This window comes from Pelobates fuscus, chromosome 1 (assembly GCF_036172605.1).
Source record: "Pelobates fuscus isolate aPelFus1 chromosome 1, aPelFus1.pri, whole genome shotgun sequence".
In the NCBI taxonomy this organism is placed as follows: Eukaryota; Metazoa; Chordata; class Amphibia; order Anura; family Pelobatidae; genus Pelobates; species Pelobates fuscus.
In genome coordinates, this window is record NC_086317.1 from 294,155,377 (window position 1) to 294,176,501 (window position 21,125).

A 21,125-nucleotide genomic window follows, 5' to 3' on the forward strand; every position below is an offset into this window, starting at 1 on the left:
CCTGGGGTCTCCGGGCATCAAAATGTTGATCGGCCAATCTAGCCGCTTCCGTTAGGGTAAGGGGTTTCCTATCCCGTACCCATTCTTGCGTCTCCGGGGATAGTCCATTAAAAAATTGTTCCAACAACATCAGCTGGCGCAATTCCTCCATGGTGGTGGCGTTGCTGGCCTGGATCCACCCTTGGGAGGCTTGGTCCAATTTGTGTGCCCATTCTGCGTGCGAATCTCGCTCCGGTTTTCGTAAGTGTCGGAACTTGCGCCGGTATGCCTCCGGGGTAATGGCATACCTCTCCAAGATTGCACGCTTTACTTTGGCATAATCTTTGCTGTCCTCACTGGGTACAGCACGGTACGCTTCGGCTGCCCGACCTGCTAGTTTGCTTGCTAGCAGTTGCACCCATACGGACCGTTCTAGCTCATGCAGATCACACAGTCTTTCAAAGTCCTGCAAGTACCCGTCTATCTCGTCCTTTTCCTCGCAAAAAGCCCTGAAGGCCTGGTACGGGATCTTGGGCTTTACTGGGTTGTAGAGGGACCCTGGGTTTGACTCGGTTCGAGCCAGGGTGTGTTGCGGGCTGTGTGCCATAACATATTCCTGCACATTTGCCATTACCATATTTAACATGGCATCTGATATCGGTTGCGGCAAAAACGCTAGCCTGGTCCTCATCTCTCTTTCATAGAGCGTTTCCTCCATAACTACCGGGGGGGTAGCGCTGCGGGCTTGGTCTCCCTCCATCAGCTCGGCAATGATTGTCGCCTTGTTTTTGCTGCTGGCTACTTTCCCTCTGGCTTCCAGTAGTTCCTTTAACGTCTGTCGCTTCAGTATGGTATAGTCAATCTCCATACGAATTGCCTTTGCTTTCCTCGTTCGGTAGTTCCAGTTACACGAACTCCGTTTTTCGGCTGTAAGGTTCGGATCCCGTCGCTTGCCACCAATTGTTACGGAACGCAGTATATTAGTCCACGATATCCGTTGGTATCTTCAGGAAATCCACAGTCAAGACAGAAAGCACGGCAATATTCCCCATCCTCCCAATAACCGGACGAAACACAGTTTGGGAGTCAACTAACTCGGTTTATTCGCAGGTAGCATATTTATACAGTTCCCCATGCAAGGGGTTTCCAGACAGTAATTCCAGGGGATTTCTCCCAACATACACTGCGACTTTCCCAACAGGCATTGCTGCACGAGAAGGATACTCCTACCAAAATGGACGCTTAAGTGGATTATCTCCTCGTGCAGCAAAACCGACAATTGACCTTAAAATACACAATTCACACAATACTCGGTACTTTATAATAATTGAACGTTCGGTAGATAGCTGGGGTCGGGGCGCACACCTTGGGAGAATACCGCTCCGATCCCAGCTGAACTGACCGAACGCCGCACATAATACGATAAAACATTCAAGTGGTTTTAAAAGCACCGAATAAGTACAGGGCATAGGATGCACCGAACGCGGGACTCCCGAACGCTCTGAAAGTGTCAGGATCGGGACAGGGATCCAACACGCAAAGTACAAACAGGTACAGGGTACGTATACCGGTCCTTAGAATGGCCGGGCTAACGTACAGAGAGTATAGAGAATGGTCAGAGACAAGCCGAGGTCGAGGGAACGAGAAGACAGGTAAGCGAGGAACAAGCCGGGTCAAGGATAACGGAGGTAAACAGAGTAAGGAAACAAGCCGGGTCGAAACCAAAAAGATAACTGAGAAACACCAGAGCACTGTGTGACTAGACAGGCTAGAACCACGACAGGGCAATGAGCAACAGGGCGAAGTATGTTTAAATACCCTGGCTAGAGAGGATAGGCACGCCTCCGACGAAACCTGATTAGTCTGTCTCGGACTGAGTGACAGGTCGTTCCGGATTGGCGTGATGACGTCGGCCTCCGGGCACCATGCTACAAAAGGAAGAGACTCCCTCGCGGCCGGCGTTTGTGTGACCGGGTCGACCGCGAGGAACAGAGGAAACATGGCGTCCGGACGGATGAACGTCTAAGTCTCTACCTCTCTCGGAGGTAGAGACTTCAGGTACCCTGACAGTACCCCCCCCCTCAGATACGCCCACCGGGCGGAAAGAACCGGGACGAGATGGAAAGCGAGAGTGATACGCCCTGCGGAGACGAGGAGCATGAACATCCTCCTGAGGTACCCAACTCCTCTCCTCAGGACCGTATCCCTTCCAATCGACCAGATATTGTACTTTCCCCCGGGAGATACGAGAATCAATAATAGAGTTAACCTCATACTCCTCCTGACCCTCCACCTGAACAGGACAAGGAGGGGCTATTGTGGAGGAGAACCTGTTACAAATAAGAGGTTTCAGCAACGACACATGAAACGAGTTAGGGATGCGTAAGGTATCAGGAAGAGCTAGACGATACGCAACTGGATTGATACGAGACAACACCCTGTAAGGTCCAATATACCGGGGAGCGAACTTCATGGAGGGCACCTTTAAACGGATGTTCCTCGTGCTCAACCATACCCTATCACCCGGAACAAAGAGCGGAGCCGCCCTTCTACGTTTATCAGCATGTCTCTTAACCAGCATAGAATTGTGCGTAAGGATTTGCCGAGTTTGATCCCACAACTTCCTCAAATTAGCAACATGAACATCAACCGACGGCACCCCCTGGGAAGGAGAAGCCGAAGGAAGAATAGACGGGTGAAAGCCATAATTCATGAAGAAGGGGCTTGAATGAGTAGAATCGCAAACGAGATTGTTGTGTGCAAACTCTGCCCAAGGAATCAAACCGACCCAATCATCCTGGTGTTCGGAAACAAAACATCGCAAATATTGTTCAATTTTCTGGTTGGTACGTTCAGCAGCTCCATTAGACTGAGGGTGATAGGCAGAAGAAAAGTTCAATTTGATACCAAGTTGCGAACAGAAGGACCTCCAAAAACGGGAAATAAATTGGGAACCTCTGTCAGACACAATTTGAGAGGGTATCCCATGTAGGCGAAAAATCTCCCTAGCGAATATCTCGGCCAATTCGGGAGAAGATGGAAGTTTAGGCAGAGGAATGAAGTGTGCCATCTTAGTGAATCTGTCAACCACGGTGAGGATAACAGTCTGTTTTTTAGAGATAGGTAGATCGACAATAAAGTCCATGGCCAAGCAGGACCACGGCTTCTCTGGAACTTCTAAGGGGTGCAGGAATCCACAAGGAAGCGTATGAGGTTGTTTGGTCTTAGTACAAACCTCACATGCAGCGATGAAATCTTTAGTATCCCTACGTAAAGCAGGCCACCAGAAATCCTTAGAGATCAAGGCAAAAGTCTTGCGAATACCAGGATGTCCTGCCATCTTGCTGTTATGGAAACACTGCAACAGTTCCAGTTGAAGAGCAGGAGGAACGAAATGTCGACCCACAGGAGTCTGTCTAGGTGCTAAATGTTGTAGCTTAACGATCTCGGCCAGTAACGGAGAATGAATCCTGAGATTCGTATTAGCAACAATATTGCATTTCGGAACTATAGAGGAAAGGACCGGCTCAGGTACAGTAGAAGGTTCATACTGGCGAGATAAGGCATCGGCTTTAGAATTTTTAGAACCAGGTCTATAAGTCAGCACATAGTTGAAGTGAGTCAGGAATAAGGACCAACGAGCCTGCCTAGAGGACAGGCGCTTAGCCTCCCCAATGTAGGACAAGTTCTTGTGGTCCGTCAGGATAGTAATAGGGTGTAAGGTTCCCTCTAATAAATGTCTCCATTCCTTTAAGGCTTTAATGACTGCTAAGAGTTCTCTGTCGCCGATGTCATATCTGCTCTCAGGGCCCGAAAGTTTCTTAGAAAAAAAACCACATGGGTGCAATGGTTTATCTACCCCCAATCTTTGTGACAGAACCGCCCCTACTCCTGTCTCAGAGGCATCGACCTCGAGCAGGAACGGTAAGGTCGTATCCGGATGGACTAGTATTGGAGCAGAAGCAAAAAGTTCTTTGAGACTCTTGAAAGCAGCTAGAGCATCAGTAGACCATGTCTTAGTATCCGCCCCTTGTTTGGTCATATTGGTGATGGGCGCAATAATAGACGAGTAGCCCTTAATGAAGCGTCTATAATAATTAGAGAAGCCAATAAATCTTTGAATAGCTTTGAGTCCCTGAGGCAATGGCCAATCTAAAATAGACTGGAGTTTGTCAGGATCCATCTTAAAGCCCTCCCCAGAAATCACGTATCCAAGAAAGTCTATCTGGGTCTGGTCAAAACTGCATTTCTCAAGTTTACAGTACAAACCATGTTGTAAAAGTTTGTGTAATACCTGTCTGACTTGTCGATGGTGGGTCTCAATCTCTTTAGAGTGTATGAGTATGTCATCCAGGTAGACAATAACACAATCATGTTGAAATTCCCTAAGAACTTCGTTAATCAAATCTTGGAAAACTGCAGGTGCGTTACAGAGACCAAAAGGCATGACCGTATACTCATAATGACCATAGCGGGTATTAAACGCTGTCTTCCACTCATGGCCTTGCTGAATTCTCACCAAGTTGTACGCCCCTCTGAGGTCCAACTTGGTGAAAATCTTAGAGCCCTTTAACCGATCAAAGAGTTCTGTAATCAAGGGGATAGGATAGGCATTCCTGATGGTTATTTTATTCAACCCTCGATAATCGATACAAGGTCTGAGCGACCCATCCTTCTTCTTAACAAAAAAGAACCCAGCCCCGGCAGGAGATGAGGATCTCCTGATAAATCCCTTGTCTAAATTCTCCTGAATATACTCCTCTAAAACAGCATTCTCTTTAGTGGATAGAGGGTATACATTGCCCCTAGGAGGCATGGTACCAGGTAATAGGTTAATTTTACAATCAAAGGACCTGTGTGGAGGTAGAGTATCAGCGTTCTTTTTATCGAATACTGCCTTTAAGTCCATGTACAAAGGAGGTATCTGTCTCTCTTTAGGCTGGGTAGTAGTGTCAGGTGTGTAAATTACAGCCAAAGGGGATACCTTCTGTAAACACCTCTCCTGACAACCCTGACCCCACGAGAGTATCTCCCCTAACTCCCAATCGATAGTAGGGTTATGTCTCTTTAACCATGGATACCCCAGGACTATGGGAACGGAAGGGGACGAAATAAGCATAAGAGATATACTCTCCTCGTGTAAGATACCAACAGACAGGCTCATGGATATAGTCTCACGAGTAATAACAGGCTCGAGTAGTGGTCTACCATCAATGGCCTCAACGGCCAAGGGGGTCTCTCTTAACTGGGAAGGAATAGTGTGCTTAGTGGCAAAGGCTTGATCGATAAAATTCTCAGCAGCGCCGGAATCTATCAATGCCACGGTCTTAAGTACTTCCTTCTTCCATGTTAAAGAAACTGGTAGTAAAAGCCTGTGATTTTTGTAATTATGCGTAGAGGACAAAATAGAAACACCCAAGGCCTGTCCTCTAGAGAAACTTAGGTGCGGGCGTTTCCCGAGCGAACAGGACAATTCAGGCGTAAATGACCTCTGACTCCACAATACATACACAATCCCTCCCTTCTCCTGTACAGTCTCTCCTCTTCTGAGAGATGAGTATTGCCTATCTGCATAGGTTCAGGAATTAGTGAGGTATTGGACTCAGGACTTAGAAATGCAGGTGCTAATTTAAAGGCAGGTCTTAGGTTCCTCTCTCGAGTGTTCTGTCTTTCTCTTATACGTTCATCAATACGAGAAATGAACGAAATTAAGTCCTCTAAATTCTCTGGTAGCTCCCTAGTAGCAATTTCGTCAAGGATAACATCTGATAACCCGTTCAAGAATACATCCATATAAGCCTGTTCATTCCACTTAACTTCTGACGCCAGAGACCTGAACTCTAGTGCATAATCCACTAATGTTCGGTTCTCCTGTCTCAGGCGCAACAGTAATCTGGCTGCATTGACCTTTCTACCAGGGGGGTCAAAAGTTCTTCTAAAAGCAGCTACAAAGGCAGTATAATTGTATACCAACGGGTTATCGTTCTCCCATAATGGGTTAGCCCATCTCAGAGCTTTCTCAATGAGTAAGGTGATAATAAACCCAACCTTTGCCCTATCGGTAGGATAGGAGCGAGGTTGCAATTCAAAGTGAATGCTGATCTGGTTTAAAAAACCACGACACTTCTCAGGTGACCCACCATAACGTACAGGTGGAGTAACACGGGAAGAGGCACCTACAGTAGCTACCTCTAGGCCTGAACCTACAGAGGAAATAGGAGTAGGACGCGTCTCCTCTGGAGGATTATTAGCACGAGACAACAATGCCTGTAGTGCTAAGGCCATTTGGTCCATTCTGTGTTCCATGGCGTCAAACCTGGAATCAGAGGAACCAACCTGACTGTTTGTACCTGCAGGATCCATTGGCCCTGTCGTAATGTCAGGATCGGGACAGGGATCCAACACGCAAAGTACAAACAGGTACAGGGTACGTATACCGGTCCTTAGAATGGCCGGGCTAACGTACAGAGAGTATAGAGAATGGTCAGAGACAAGCCGAGGTCGAGGGAACGAGAAGACAGGTAAGCGAGGAACAAGCCGGGTCAAGGATAACGGAGGTAAACAGAGTAAGGAAACAAGCCGGGTCGAAACCAAAAAGATAACTGAGAAACACCAGAGCACTGTGTGACTAGACAGGCTAGAACCACGACAGGGCAATGAGCAACAGGGCGAAGTATGTTTAAATACCCTGGCTAGAGAGGATAGGCACGCCTCCGACGAAACCTGATTAGTCTGTCTCGGACTGAGTGACAGGTCGTTCCGGATTGGCGTGATGACGTCGGCCTCCGGGCACCATGCTACAAAAGGAAGAGACTCCCTCGCGGCCGGCGTTTGTGTGACCGGGTCGACCGCGAGGAACAGAGGAAACATGGCGTCCGGACGGATGAACGTCTAAGTCTCTACCTCTCTCGGAGGTAGAGACTTCAGGTACCCTGACAGAAAGTCCAGCGGTGTTCACTCATCGAGTAGCCGTTTTCCGTTCCAGGCTCTCGACGACCGAACACCGCTGCAGAGACAAAGGATCCAAGATGGCCGACCGCCGCATGGTCGGTAGCCGATCGGCGGCCACCTAGGAGAGCCTTGAAATACCGATTGCAACCGGGATGCACTCGGTTACTTGGTGCCACACGACTGGTGAAGGTGTGGTCTACCTGGGGAGCCCACATTCGTACGGCGAACGGCTGTACATAGCATTATCACAGGTAACGACTTGCAGTATACATTCAGCCTATGGACAACATACGATACATATAAGTCAGAAGTGGCTGGGTTTGCCACAACTTAGGAACTTGCTGGCGCTATATAAATAAAATAATAATAATAATAATAATGATAAGGCATGAATATACAAAGCAAACCAAAGTTACCTGTGCACTTTGCCAAATCTCCCGTTCATTCTTAGATGAGTGTGGTATTGAGTAACAATTTTGCATTATCGCAATATGCACAATCAGCATCTTTGTTAACAATAACAAATGTATAGACATTAGTACATTAATACATTAAAAAAATCTCTTTTAAACTAGAACACAACATATCATGATAATGTCTTTTGAACTCTGAATACTTTTTCTGCTCCTGCTTCAGCCAATGGTACCTTTACAGTTGCCTGAAACCCATATAATCCCTGAAACTTTGACCTTTATATAACCCAGCAAATAGCCCCCTGTAATGATTTATTTCTGCTAATACTGTATTTATACAGAGAAAAACAACTAACACATATATTAAACATGTTGTGCCAAGATACTATCAAAGGAAGGAGGCTCACAGTACAGATGTTTATCTATTCCCAGTTGATTTTGGTTAACAAATCTACAACTTCTTATTAGTTTAATGCAATCAAAAGACATGTAATGTTTGGATAGACATTGATCCATAAGGAAGCAAGATAAGAATCAGAGTGCAACTCCCTTATGAATTTTTAATGCACATACAGAGCTCGGCTTACAGAACAAAGTTGAAATCAAATGAAAAACATACTGTATGCCAGATTAGTTGCAACAAAATTCATTTCTTTTTCATAAAAAAAATAAATACAAAAATGTCATTTAAATCTGCATTCCATAAGGAGAGCTTGAAAGGAATCGTTTGCTTGAAATTATGCTACTCAATATACAACATTTCTAAGGAAATACTGAAAAGTAACTCATAGTTCTAGTTTTGCTGGTTTATTTATTCATACATTTCCTTCGTATTAACTAAAAAGTAACAGTCAGCCCTATGCAGGTTACTGGTTGGGCCCCCACTTCATTCATTAAATATGGATTATTTGGCCAAGCAAATTGATAGTTCCCAATACCCTGTCTAGCCCCAGGACCCTGCACTTGGGAAGCCAGATTGTAATGTGTTGGGAATTTAATTTGCACAATATATATGATCAATATGTTGTATCTGAAATCTCATTGTGTATCTATTTGGCACCGGAACTCTCAAAGATCCTTCCTTAGTATTGTGCGCATGAGGCAGTAATTCACCTGATAAGTGTGGAGTTAAAAGCCTCAGCTCTCCAGCAAGGTAGATCATAGTATTACTCGGTTATTAGTATATACAAAATTGGGGATACATTCAAAATAAAGAATTATATATAATACTGAATTAACATGATACTGATGCCATTAAAGTTTGTTTTAAATGTATATGTATGCAATACCGGATAATAATGATGGCATTCCTTTAATAATCCAAATGAATTTAAACCAACCACCATGACCCCTTAAGTGATTTGAACTGGTCATGGTTCGTGGAGTTTGTATGTGCAGTATTTCAGTTTGAGATACTGCACATACAGAGTTGCAGTATTTTGCTGCTGACAGCAAAACTCTAGTGAAACTAGAGTTAATTTAATTTTGTGCATATCACATGTTGATGACAGTTGGCCAATGGAGGCACAGCCCTCCACTCCATGCCACCCAAGTCCTTCCCTCACTTCATCCACCATGGAGTGGAGGGGAAGTGAATTCACTGAAGGAAAATTAGGCTGAAGGGAGAACCTGGCCTTGGTGTGGAATTTCAGGTAGGCCTTTCCCTAATTTCTTCCTTTCTTCTTCATCTTTCTTTTTTTTTTTTTTATGGGAGGATGCATGTGTGTTTCAACCAAAGACAGCGTTTGAAAAACCCTGTTTCTTGTTGGATTAAGCCATTAATTTCCCCACAGTGCATACAATGGAAAACCAGAATGTAATGAGTGAACCTGCATGCATTGCATTCTGGGATCACATACTGTACTGTGGTAGGGCACTCACTGATGACATGTTTATTTCTGTGCCACCAAAATAGACATTCAAATTGGAAAATTCTCACTAAACGTAAATTTCATTCATGCCTTTGCTAGCAACTGGGGACTACCATATCATGAAATGTGCACTTTAACACAATTATAGTCTTCGCTGTCCCAGATGCCATGCCAAGATATCACTGTTTCAATTATATTCTTCAGTCTATATTTTTTTCTAAACAGTTACGCCCAAAAAACTGGTGCACTTTTTTTTTTCAACAATATAGCAATAACATCTGCTTCCTTCTGGAAAATTGTTTTTGAATTGCACATTTAAATGAAGACCTAAGATATGACATCATGTAATTGTTTGTCTAAAATGCCTTGAATTATAAATGGTGGGTTAAAAAGTCAGCTTTCATGGGCCATCTGTTTCCATCTCTTCTGAAGTCACTAACATTGTAATTTTGCAGTGAAGTGTAGTGTAGACAAGCATATACACTGAGAGTTCAAAGTACGTATGGGTTAAGTAAGGGAGGGGAGGTGTGATTGCATGGCTTTAAACCTACATTAAGCACACAAAGGATTGGTAGAGTCATTAGTTTTAACTGTTATGATAGTTATCATTTGATCTCCAGATCAGAAAAATGCAGGACAAAAGCTACTGTGGATATGTGTCAGAATTAACAATAAATACTTAAAACCTGTTTCACTCTTCATTAAATTAGCTTTGCAGGATAAATCAATATCAGTCCTTTTTCATGACCATTTGGGTAAGTAAATACCAGTTTCTTGACATTTTCTTTGAATAAATCTTCCATTAGGACCGGAAAAGGTTCACTCTATTACGCATATCTTACTAAATGTTCTTCATTTTTATAGGGTGGCATACAAGGCAGTGAAAATAATATGCACATTATATACACAATAAAGCCTAATACATGGGTCGCATAATAGGTAAAAGTACTCTGTAATAAACTGATACCTATAAACATGACTACAGTGTAAAGCTACTAGTAACTGTCACGTTCACAGTAAATGATGTGGAACACAACTGCAGATTTCTTAGGACTTTGATATTTTATTAAGACACTTAGATGGAACTGAGACTTCAGTTCCAGAATTACAGGTACTGTTTCTTTAAATAATAAACGGTTTGCTTCAGTTAGCAATGACAAGGTTCAGAATTCATTAGAGTCCGTTATTCTTGTTAACAGTTCAAATTATAAGAGATTGTATACATTGAAATTATCAGTAGACAGGTGCAGCAGAACTTAAATAGTACTTGTCTTGAGGGATGCTGTAGCAGGCTTGCTGGACAACTTGATAGTAGACTTTAGTAAGTTGAAAATAAAGACTATCTGTAGCAAGACAGGTACAGCTGAACTTGAATAATACTTGATTTGAGGAAAGCTGTAGCAGGCTTGCTGGACAACTTGATAGCAGACTTTAGTAAGTTGAAATAAAGACTATCTGTAGCAAGACAGGTACAGCTGAACTTGAATAATACTTGATTTGAGGAAAGCTGTAGCAGGCTTGCTGGACAACTTGATAGCAGACTTTAGTAAGTTGAAATAAAGACTATCTGTAGCAAGACAGGTACAGCTGAACTTGAATAATACTTGATTTGAGGAAAGCTGTAACAGGCTTGCTGGACAACTTGATAGCAGACTTTAGTAAGTTGAAATAAAGACTATCTGTAGCAAGACAGGTACAGCTGAACTTGAATAATACTTGATTTGAGGAAAGCTGTAACAGGCTTGCTGGACAACTTGATAGCAGACTTTAGTAAGTTGAAATAAAGCTTTAGCATTGTTAGCTCTTATCTCAGAGACTGTAAGATACTTAGCTTCCAGAAGTAGAGGGATTGTATCCCCAGCTCTCCTCTGAGGCGGTTGCTTCAGTGTATGGTTGCAGAGAGTGCAGGCACCTGTCGGTAATGAGGAGAGATGTTGGGGACTTGAATAATCCTCCAGTCCGGTCCAGTAGCATGTGGTCGTCTCAGCGAGGTATGTGAGCCGGTGAGTTAGGTGCGGTACGCGTTTCAATAATCCAGCGTCTATCAGCTGGTGCGGTCGCATTAAATAGCAGACCGCGTCAATGGGGGTGTGGCTAAGCTCCGTCAAACCCGGAAGCATGAGGAGACATCGGGAGGCTTAAGGCCTGACAGTACCCGCACCTTAATGAGCAACCTCAGGGTGCTATCTCAACATGGTTTAGAAGGGTAGCGTCTGTGAAAAGCGGAAATCAATTTGTCAGCATGGATCCCAGAGGAGTTTTCCCAAGTATCTTCATCAATTCCATATCCCTTCCATCTAACGAGGTATTGTAAAGAGCCACGATGAATCCTTGAATTCAGAATTTTGTGAATCTCGTATTCTTCTATACCTTGGACTAGAACAGGATCAGGAGAAGTAGTTACAGCTCCATGGAAAGGATGAGGATGATGAGTTTTAAGTAAGGATACATGGAAAACGGGATGAATTTTCAAAGTAGATGGAAGCTTCAATTCAACAACATTACAGTTGATTATTGACTTAATTGGAAATGGACCATGAAAAAGGGAACTTAACTTCTTAGATGGCCAATTCATGAAAATGTCCTTTGAGGAAAGCCAGACAAGATCCCCAATCCCATAATCAGGGGAAGATCTTTCTTTAATATCAAAATTTTTTCTTTGAGAGGATGATGCAAATTCCAAAAGTTCATGTAAAAATTTGAATAAAGATGACATGTGAGAGATTTGATTCGAAACAGAGGAGTTAGACGAAAGACTTGTCTGAGCAGGAAACAAGGAGGGATGAAATCCATAGTTGGAGAAAAATTGAGTCATTTTGCTATTAGTATGATAGGAGTTGTTGTATACGAATTCTGCCATGGGCAACCAGGTTATCCAATCATCTTGTAAGTGAGAACAATAACATCGTAGATATTGCTCTAAGCATTGGTTGACTCTTTCAGTTTGTCCATCAGTTTGGGGAAGATATGCGGATGACAGTTTACGTTGGATATGGAGAGAAGCACATAAGGCGTTCCAGAATTTGGAGGTAAACTGAGTCCCTCGGTCTGAAATGATTTCGTCAGGCAGTCCATGAAGTTTTACAATATTGTCAAGAAATAATTTTGAAAGTTCAGAGGATGAGGGTAACTTCTTTAAAGGGATAAAATGGGACATTTTCGTGAAGCGGTCCACTACCACTAGAATGGTGGTATGCTGTTGAGAAGGGGGAAGATCCACCAAGAAGTGCATAGAAATGGATTGCCAAGGTTTTCCGAGAATCGGTAGGTTCAATAATTGACTACTTAGGTGCTGATGTCCATGTTTGTATCTTTGGCAGATTGAACAAGTTTTAACATATGATTCAACGGTTTTGTCTTGATGAGGCCACCAATAATATCTCTTGGACAATTCAAGGGTCTTTTTTATACCTGGATGATCTGCCAGGGTAGAATCATGGATAAAATTGAGCACTTGATTTCTGAAAGCAGGAGGTACGTAAATTCGGTCCTTGAAATAGTAGAGACCGTCTTTCTTTGATAGTTTAACTGATGTAGGAAGATTAAGAGTATCTTTACTGAGTCCTTTTATGTCGTCGAGAAGGGAAGATAGAGTCCCAACGACTGTATGAGGAGGAGGTTCCAGTTCGGTGTCCGAATAACAAGAGGGTATAGCTGGTTCTTTAGTAGTCTGAAAGCTTGGAATATGTTGTAAGCATGTTTTCTTACAATAGTCAGAGTTAAAGGTGAGAGAAAAAGGGGACCAAGAAATTTGAGGGTTGTGGTTTCTTAACCAATTGATCCCTATTATAACTGGATAAAGTGGTGATGGAAGAACATTAAATGTAAGAAATTCAGTATGAGTATGATTGGTGGTTACTTTTAGAGGGATGGTTTCATGAAGTATTGGTCCCGATGAGATGAGGGACCCGTCAATCACTCTAACAGGAACAGAAGTTCTTTTACGAATACAAGGAATTTTATTCTTTGTTACAAAGGCTGAGTCGATGAACACTCCATTTGCACCGGAATCGATGACAGCCTTGGTCATAATTCTTTCATTGTCCCACTGTAATATGAGAATGATAGGGGACATTTGAGTATTTGCTGTAGAGGGGAGTGCACTTAGGATGGAAGAGGCATGAGTCTGCCTACTGCCCTTTATCCGTTTCAATAAGGGGCAATCAGAGACCAAATGAACTTGAGAGGCACAATACATGCAGAGGTTTAATATACGTCGTCGATTTTTCTCTTCAGGAGTGAGGGGGCTTCTTATTACCCCTATTTCCATAGGTTCGGTTGGTAAGGATGAGTTGTCAGAAGGCTTTGGAGGATGAAATGATTTTTTCCCAATTGAAGTTGAGAGAGCCTTTTCGGCCTTTCTTTCTCTAAGCCTTCTGTCAATGCTGATCGATAGATGAATCAGAGCGTTCAAAGTAGTAGGGAGTTCTATTCTGGATAGTTCATCCTTTACAGCTTCAGATAAGCCGATTCGAAACTGGTTGCGCAATGCGATGTCATTCCATTGCGTTTCTACTGCCCATCTTTTAAATTCAGCGATATAATCTTCAACGGGTCTATGTTTTTGCAGCAAGGTTCTAATTGTTAATTCAGCAGTATTTTGTTTGTATGGATCTTCATAGAGAAGAGACATGGCTTTAAAGAATTCCTCCAGTGAATCTAAGATGGGGTCATCATTGTCCAAAAAGGAATGGGCCCAGGACATAGGTTCACCTCTCAGAAATGAGATAACTGAAAAAACCTTAGATCTTTCTGTGGGATAAGATCTAGGTTTTAAAGCAATCAATAATTTGCAGGAATTAAAAAACTCCCTATATTTGGAACGATCTCCATAGAATTTTTCAGGGTTACATACAGCAGGATCGCTAGTTGAGTGCAGAACAGTATGAGGAGTATGTGTTTGTAAGTCTCTGACATAAGCGAGAATTCTTTCATTTGTAACCTGCAGGTCTTGCACACCTTGGTTAAGTGAATCGACTCGTTGATTCAGCAACAATACTTTAGAATCGAAATCTGCTGGTTCCATTACAATGGCTGGATTATTCTGTCACGTTCACAGTAAATGATGTGGAACACAACTGCAGATTTCTTAGGACTTTGATATTTTATTAAGACACTTAGATGGAACTGAGACTTCAGTTCCAGAATTACAGGTACTGTTTCTTTAAATAATAAACGGTTTGCTTCAGTTAGCAATGACAAGGTTCAGAATTCATTAGAGTCCGTTATTCTTGTTAACAGTTCAAATTATAAGAGATTGTATACATTGAAATTATCAGTAGCAAGACAGGTGCAGCAGAACTTAAATAGTACTTGTCTTGAGGGATGCTGTAGCAGGCTTGCTGGACAACTTGATAGTAGACTTTAGTAAGTTGAAAATAAAGACTATCTGTAGCAAGACAGGTACAGCTGAACTTGAATAATACTTGATTTGAGGAAAGCTGTAGCAGGCTTGCTGGACAACTTGATAGCAGACTTTAGTAAGTTGAAATAAAGACTATCTGTAGCAAGACAGGTACAGCTGAACTTGAATAATACTTGATTTGAGGAAAGCTGTAACAGGCTTGCTGGACAACTTGATAGCAGACTTTAGTAAGTTGAAATAAAGCTTTAGCATTGTTAGCTCTTATCTCAGAGACTGTAAGATACTTAGCTTCCAGAAGTAGAGGGATTGTATCCCCAGCTCTCCTCTGAGGCGGTTGCTTCAGTGTATGGTTGCAGAGAGTGCAGGCACCTGTCGGTGATGAGGAGAGATGTTGGGGACTTGAATAATCCTCCAGTCCGGTCCAGTAGCATGTGGTCGTCTCAGCGAGGTATGTGAGCTGGTGAGTTAGGTGCGGTACGCGTTTCAATAATCCAGCGTCTATCAGCTGGTGCGGTCGCATTAAATAGCAGACCGCGTCAATGGGGGTGTGGCTAAGCTCCGTCAAACCCGGAAGCATGAGGAGACATCGGGAGGCTTAAGGCCTGGCAGTTACACGGATCAATGTAGGGAGAATGGCACTAGATAAGTGACTAAAGTATAAGTCTACATCTGATGAGCTGTGGGCGAAATGCGTGCGTCAGGGTCCCTCGGTGATCCTTAGTGACAGTCATGTTCCTAATATTAAAACCAGTTTTGATATAATATCACTTCTTGGATCCCGAGTTGTATTCCTCCTACCATCTGGGAGGGCGAGGGCTGCTTGGTTTAGTTCCCCCTATCTTGGTGGTTAACCACGAGATAATATCAGTTTATTACAGAGTACTTTTACCTATTAGGCGACCCATGTATTAGGCTTTATTGTGTATATAGTGTGCATATTATTTTCACTGCTTTGTATATATTATTATTATTTGAGTATTAACTTATTTGTGGTTACTTACTTATTGATTTTTAACTATACTATTAAAGGTTACATTTTAATGTTATTAATGTCATTTCTTTCCTTTTCCATTTACTACTTGTGTAGTTCCTTTAGGGTTAACCCCTATATGAGTGTATTCCCCAAGCTTCCAGTCTATTACTTTTGTTCTTATAGGGTGGCATGTTCAAGTGTTTTGGTAAATCAATTAAATATTATAATTATGACCATTAACAGACTTCAGCTGCCACACTTAACCGTGGATTTACTCACAGTGATAGTGATAGGTGGATTTGACAATTATCTCCCATTTTAATTGATTTTAGAAATGTATTAAAAACCAAAAAAATTAATAGAAAAAGGTGTTATTCGTTATCACAATTTATTTTGCTCTATCCATCCATCCATCCTTCCATCCGTAGGCAACTTTCGGCTGTCTAGATTTGGTTGACTGCATCTCCCCTAATGCTTTGCCAGCATAATAATCTCGAGTGCCAAAGGTTGCCTCCCCCTGATATAGATGAATATGTATCAAGAGGTGACTGTAACCTAACATTGCTATTTTATTGCATTCTGAGGTATGTGGAATCTTCCAAGTGAAACTTATTTGAATGGCTAAACTGGAAGGAAGTTGCAGAATCTTGATGGGGTGTTCGTTAGACATGTGTAAACCACACTTATATTCATGATTATTCATGATTATTCATGATCTTATGTGCAACCATGGCATTAATACAAAACACACACATTAACACCACAATGGTAGGAAGGGAACAACCCTAAAAGGGATCCCTCTCAACCCATTTAGTAAAATCACAGAGAATATCACAAAAGAAAAGAAGGGCTGTGCCACATATATATAAAAAAAACTGAAAAAATCTGCAAAAACACTATAAAATTAATTAGAAATATACTCACAAGAATAGAGAAGGCTCACTTATTCCATTTGAAAAAAGCCTAACTGGTGAAACGCGTTAAGGATATTAATACTTTGTATTTTAATAAAAAAAAGATTCTTGGTCACTGCACTAGCGTATTGTACCAATTACCTTTTTATTCTATGTATTATTATTTTTGATTTGTTACCTACTTCCTGGCATTTTTTATTCTTCCCAACCTTTACTCCAAAGAAATCCCAAGTGGGGATCATACCACCAATGCTGATACTACAGAGCAGTGAGTCTGCTCCATCCTTGTGAGTAGATTTTGTATTCATTTTATAGTGTTTTTTTATTTTATTGAGAGCACTATTTTTCGCTTTTTATATTTTTTTCCTCTACCCTTGCAGACACTGACAGCATATCCTACAAGTGGGGATTGTACCACTGTATGCATCATACGGTAATGCATAACTCTAATAAATGTGAGTGTATTACAGCTATTTTAACATATATATTATATTGGATTTGACATATTGCACTACTGGCTGTCCCTGCTCTTGTCTTTGTTGCATATATATGGGTACCTGAGAAACTTGAAAAAGACATACCTCCCCAGCCTATCAAGTACTCACAGTTGCACTTACCTCTAATACAGAGGCATCTTATATGTTAGACTTTTTGGGACTATATATAATTCTTATATTATTTTGTATACTTTATTTAACATTGCTGATTTTTTCTGTTTTTTTTATATATATGTTGCACAGCCCTTCCTTTATTTTGTGTTATCAACCATGCATTAAGTTGCTTTCTTTCAGTTTAGATACATTTATTATCAATATTATCTATTTTTACCTGAAGACAGCATTGCAGGTATTTAGATAATTTTTTGCAATTTTAAACATGTAATGTGACTAACAAAGTAGTGATTTTCATAATCCTTATAATATAAACCTACAGAAAAAAGCCAGCAAAATGTTTTAAGAAAACCATAATTTGAAAATCAGATGTAGACTGTGGTTAACAAGTGCAGTGTTGGCCTCTTCATAAACCAACACTTGGACTAAAGTCATCACCGATGCCGGAGGAATGTGTAAAATCGAGAGAAACACATTGGCTGTCAGACATGGAAAATGATGCTGGACTGGTGCTTTGTGAAGATACATTTCATATTTAGTTATTTATTTATTTATTACTGGCATTTATAACGTGCCAACATATTCAGCAGCCCTGTACAATTGGATATGTTTATTGTTTATGAAGACCACTCGGTAGTTATGTGGAAAAAAAGAACACGTTTCTGTCTGTGGTTTTATAATTTGTGTACTGAAGAGTTACTGCATTTCAACCACCAAATCTGTGAAGGCAGTTATAAGATTATTTTATAATAAAAGATCTGGTAGGGCAATTAGCAAAGTCATACAGGAAAACCTACCTAAGAACATAGGTTTGGGCCCAAAACTGAACTTTTTGACAACCTGTGAGAGTGTGAGGATTGCAGGCTGTCTGAGTATTATTTGTAGGAACAAAGGCCTGGGAATGGGTACACATGAATAAGTAATGGGCACATTTTATCATGTTATAATGGCCCACCCTCGTAGTGAATATGACCGGGAAACATGACTGCTGCCCAGAGTGATTGGCATAGTAACCAAAGTTGTTACAATGTTGGGTCTAATAATAAAACTAGGAATCTTGGGTTAAACCCACCAGACCACTTGAGCACAGCTGAAGGATTCTGGCAGTGCATTTTCTCTGATGGTTTTTCTATCAATTGAAGTAAAAATAATATAATAATTTCTACTCACAAACTATATTGAAATGATGGCTGTATCATCTGACCTGTTCAGGGAGGCTCTGTTTACTCTTTTGCATATCTTCCATAGGACTCATGGGGCGGCTTCTTATGGCTTGCTGTTGCAAGGAGGATCCAAAGGAGCAGGTGACATCAGTGAGAGCAGTGGCTTCCAGGGATGGCAGGTGGGCCTGACCTTCCAGGCCTTCGTTCAGGCTTTCTCCCAGTCCGATGAGGCAATTTAGGTCAGCGACAGTGTCTCCGCGGAAGTTACAGGAGTCCAGGTTCTAAATTTGGGCATGCTCCCCAAGATGGTGGCTTGACTTTTCAAGATGGCGCTGGGTTGAGTGCAGTTCATGCAGTCCTCACCCTTCTCTTCCAGCTGGACAGGATGTTAGGTTAGTACATGTGACCACACACACGGGATGGTGAAATGATGCTGATGTTAACTCAGGGGCAAGTACATGATGTCACCTGCCCCATTTTTGCCTAGAAGCCCCTAATGGAATCGGTATTCGGAGGATTGGCCAGAGGGATTGGCTGGCCATTCGACATTAGGATTTAACTACTATTAGACACTCGAGTTCTACATCTAGTGCATGGCGTCTGGGTGAACGAAGTGAGCAGCATTTGGTCGAGGAATCTGCACAGAGGATGGAGAGACTGGGCCCCCGCTCCAGACTTGTGAGTATGATTGTGCTCGCTTTTGGCAAGCTGTACAGTTTGAGGCTGGGGGTAGTGATTTACAGGGGAAAGTGGTCAGTTTGTTGAGGACTGTTTTACAATACTTGGTGCCTGCAGCTAATGTTAAAATTGTGGTTTCCTCTTGTTTCCTCCTTGTCTGCGTGAGAGGGCCTCTCTTCTGGGGGGTGCTGAGGTAAGTGGTCCTCCTTTGCTGGGACTTGTTTGCGAAGTTGCTTCTTTGGACCTCCACGTGTCGTTGGAGGTAAGGGAAAATATACTCCAGGGTGTGTATGTGGTCATCCTGTCTCTTATCCCAATGGATAAGGAGACCTGGGATAGACCGCACCGTGATGATGTTGGGGTGGGGAAAAAAGTAAGCAATGGCCCTGTACATTTAGGAATTGGTTGCAAGGGTTTGCTACCTTTGCTAGTATTTTGCCCAGTAAATTCCCAGTTGTGCATTGCTTTAAGTGGGTTATGTCCCTCCCGAGAGCGGAGGCAAAGGGGTGACATTACTAGGGGTAGGGACCCAGATTAGGTTGTAAAGGCTGATTCCATGACTCACACAGTACCTCAGGCTCAGATTCTGTGGGGAGGTTATAAGGAAGGGTTTATTATTTTGTTTATGGCTTTACAGGAGGTGTCATTTGTGCCTAACTTGTTATCGGTTTAGGGTAAGGATTCTATCTTGGCAGCTAAGCTGCAGAAGGAGCGGTGAGTCAGTTTTCCTATCCTCTTATGGGTGTTTCCTTTGGGTTTGACTCCAAAAATGATCCGTGCGCCTTTTTTCTCATTCACTTTGTATTCATCCGTTCCGGGTGAAAGATGGCATTTGGAAGGATGACTGTCAGGTTCGATATGCTTCCTTTGATTGGGTGTTAGTGTTGATTCACTGGGCAGGGCTGACATTCAATTGGCCTTTTGATTGCTGCTAGTTCACCCAGATTGCTTCTGTTTGTTAGGTTGCCAGTTTCAAGGTGATTTTTTTGACATGTGCCTTTTCATGGGCTGTTCGATTTCATGTTACTTTTTTGAATTGTTTAGCTCCTTTCTGAAGTGGGTTGTGTTGCGGGTGTCGGATAGTTGTTCCCTGCTTCATTATCTGGATGACTTTTTTTTGACTAACAGACTCCCCATTATGTACATCATTGTTGTCTCATTGTTGGGAGTTTTGGGTTCCTGTGGCTGATGATGAGATGGAGGGTCCGGCTACCGTTGGTCGATATGATTCTGGGTGCTCCAAAGGTACAGCTACGCCAGTTGCAATTTCTGTTGGGGCGCTTGAATTTTGCATGTCGGCTTTGTTTGGCTATGTTCGGTGTGTGTTTATCCTTCCATTTCATTAGGATCACATGGTGTTTGAAGGCCGATCTGTGTGTATGGATCACTTTCCTTTTTTTTTTTTTTAAACTAAATTCCTGAGGCTATACTACAGCTGACTGAGGAAGCTCACAGATGAGTGAAACGGGTATTGGCTAATTTGGACTTTTATTTTATTTTTTATACTATATTCTTGGTTTTACTTATTACTTTTAATTTGGAACCAATAAAATGTATTTTTATATCCATCTAAGTCCTTGAAGCCTTCAGGAATTTCTGTTGGGAAGTGCCATCCCTATATATTGGCACACTGCTGAACACCCTCAGAGCAAGGAATTTAAGGCTCTCAAAAAGGTGAGCAAAATAATTTACTACCAGCGCATTTACTGCCAGTTTGCACAGTTCTACGCATTTAGTTTGTTTCTCCTCTTTTCCGTATTCTTTTGGAGGTACATCATAGAGTAAGTGGTGTGTTGCTGCCCAAAGAGCAAAAAGGTTCATTTTACGGAGCCAATACCATATAGACTCCAGACCATGTGAGTGGTTCTAGTTATTTATCTATATCACTCATCACCGCAAAAGACCATCTACACTATATATCTCTTTGTTTTTTTTTCCCTTTTATATATGTTCTCAAGCATATTTTAAAGTCTGAGACCACATTAAATTGACATAGTAAGTGGACCCTTTTATCACTTTGTATTTGTATAAGCGTTCCACTAGTTGGTGTATATTTTATGCCATATCTTCTAATATTGTTAATTGATCGTGGACATAAGGGTATTCCACTTCATTTGTTGAGCTGCTCTGTATTTAGGCACTATATAGTATCACTTATTACCTCTGAGCAGCTTTTTTTCTGTTTTTTATGTTGTCTAGTTGTTTAC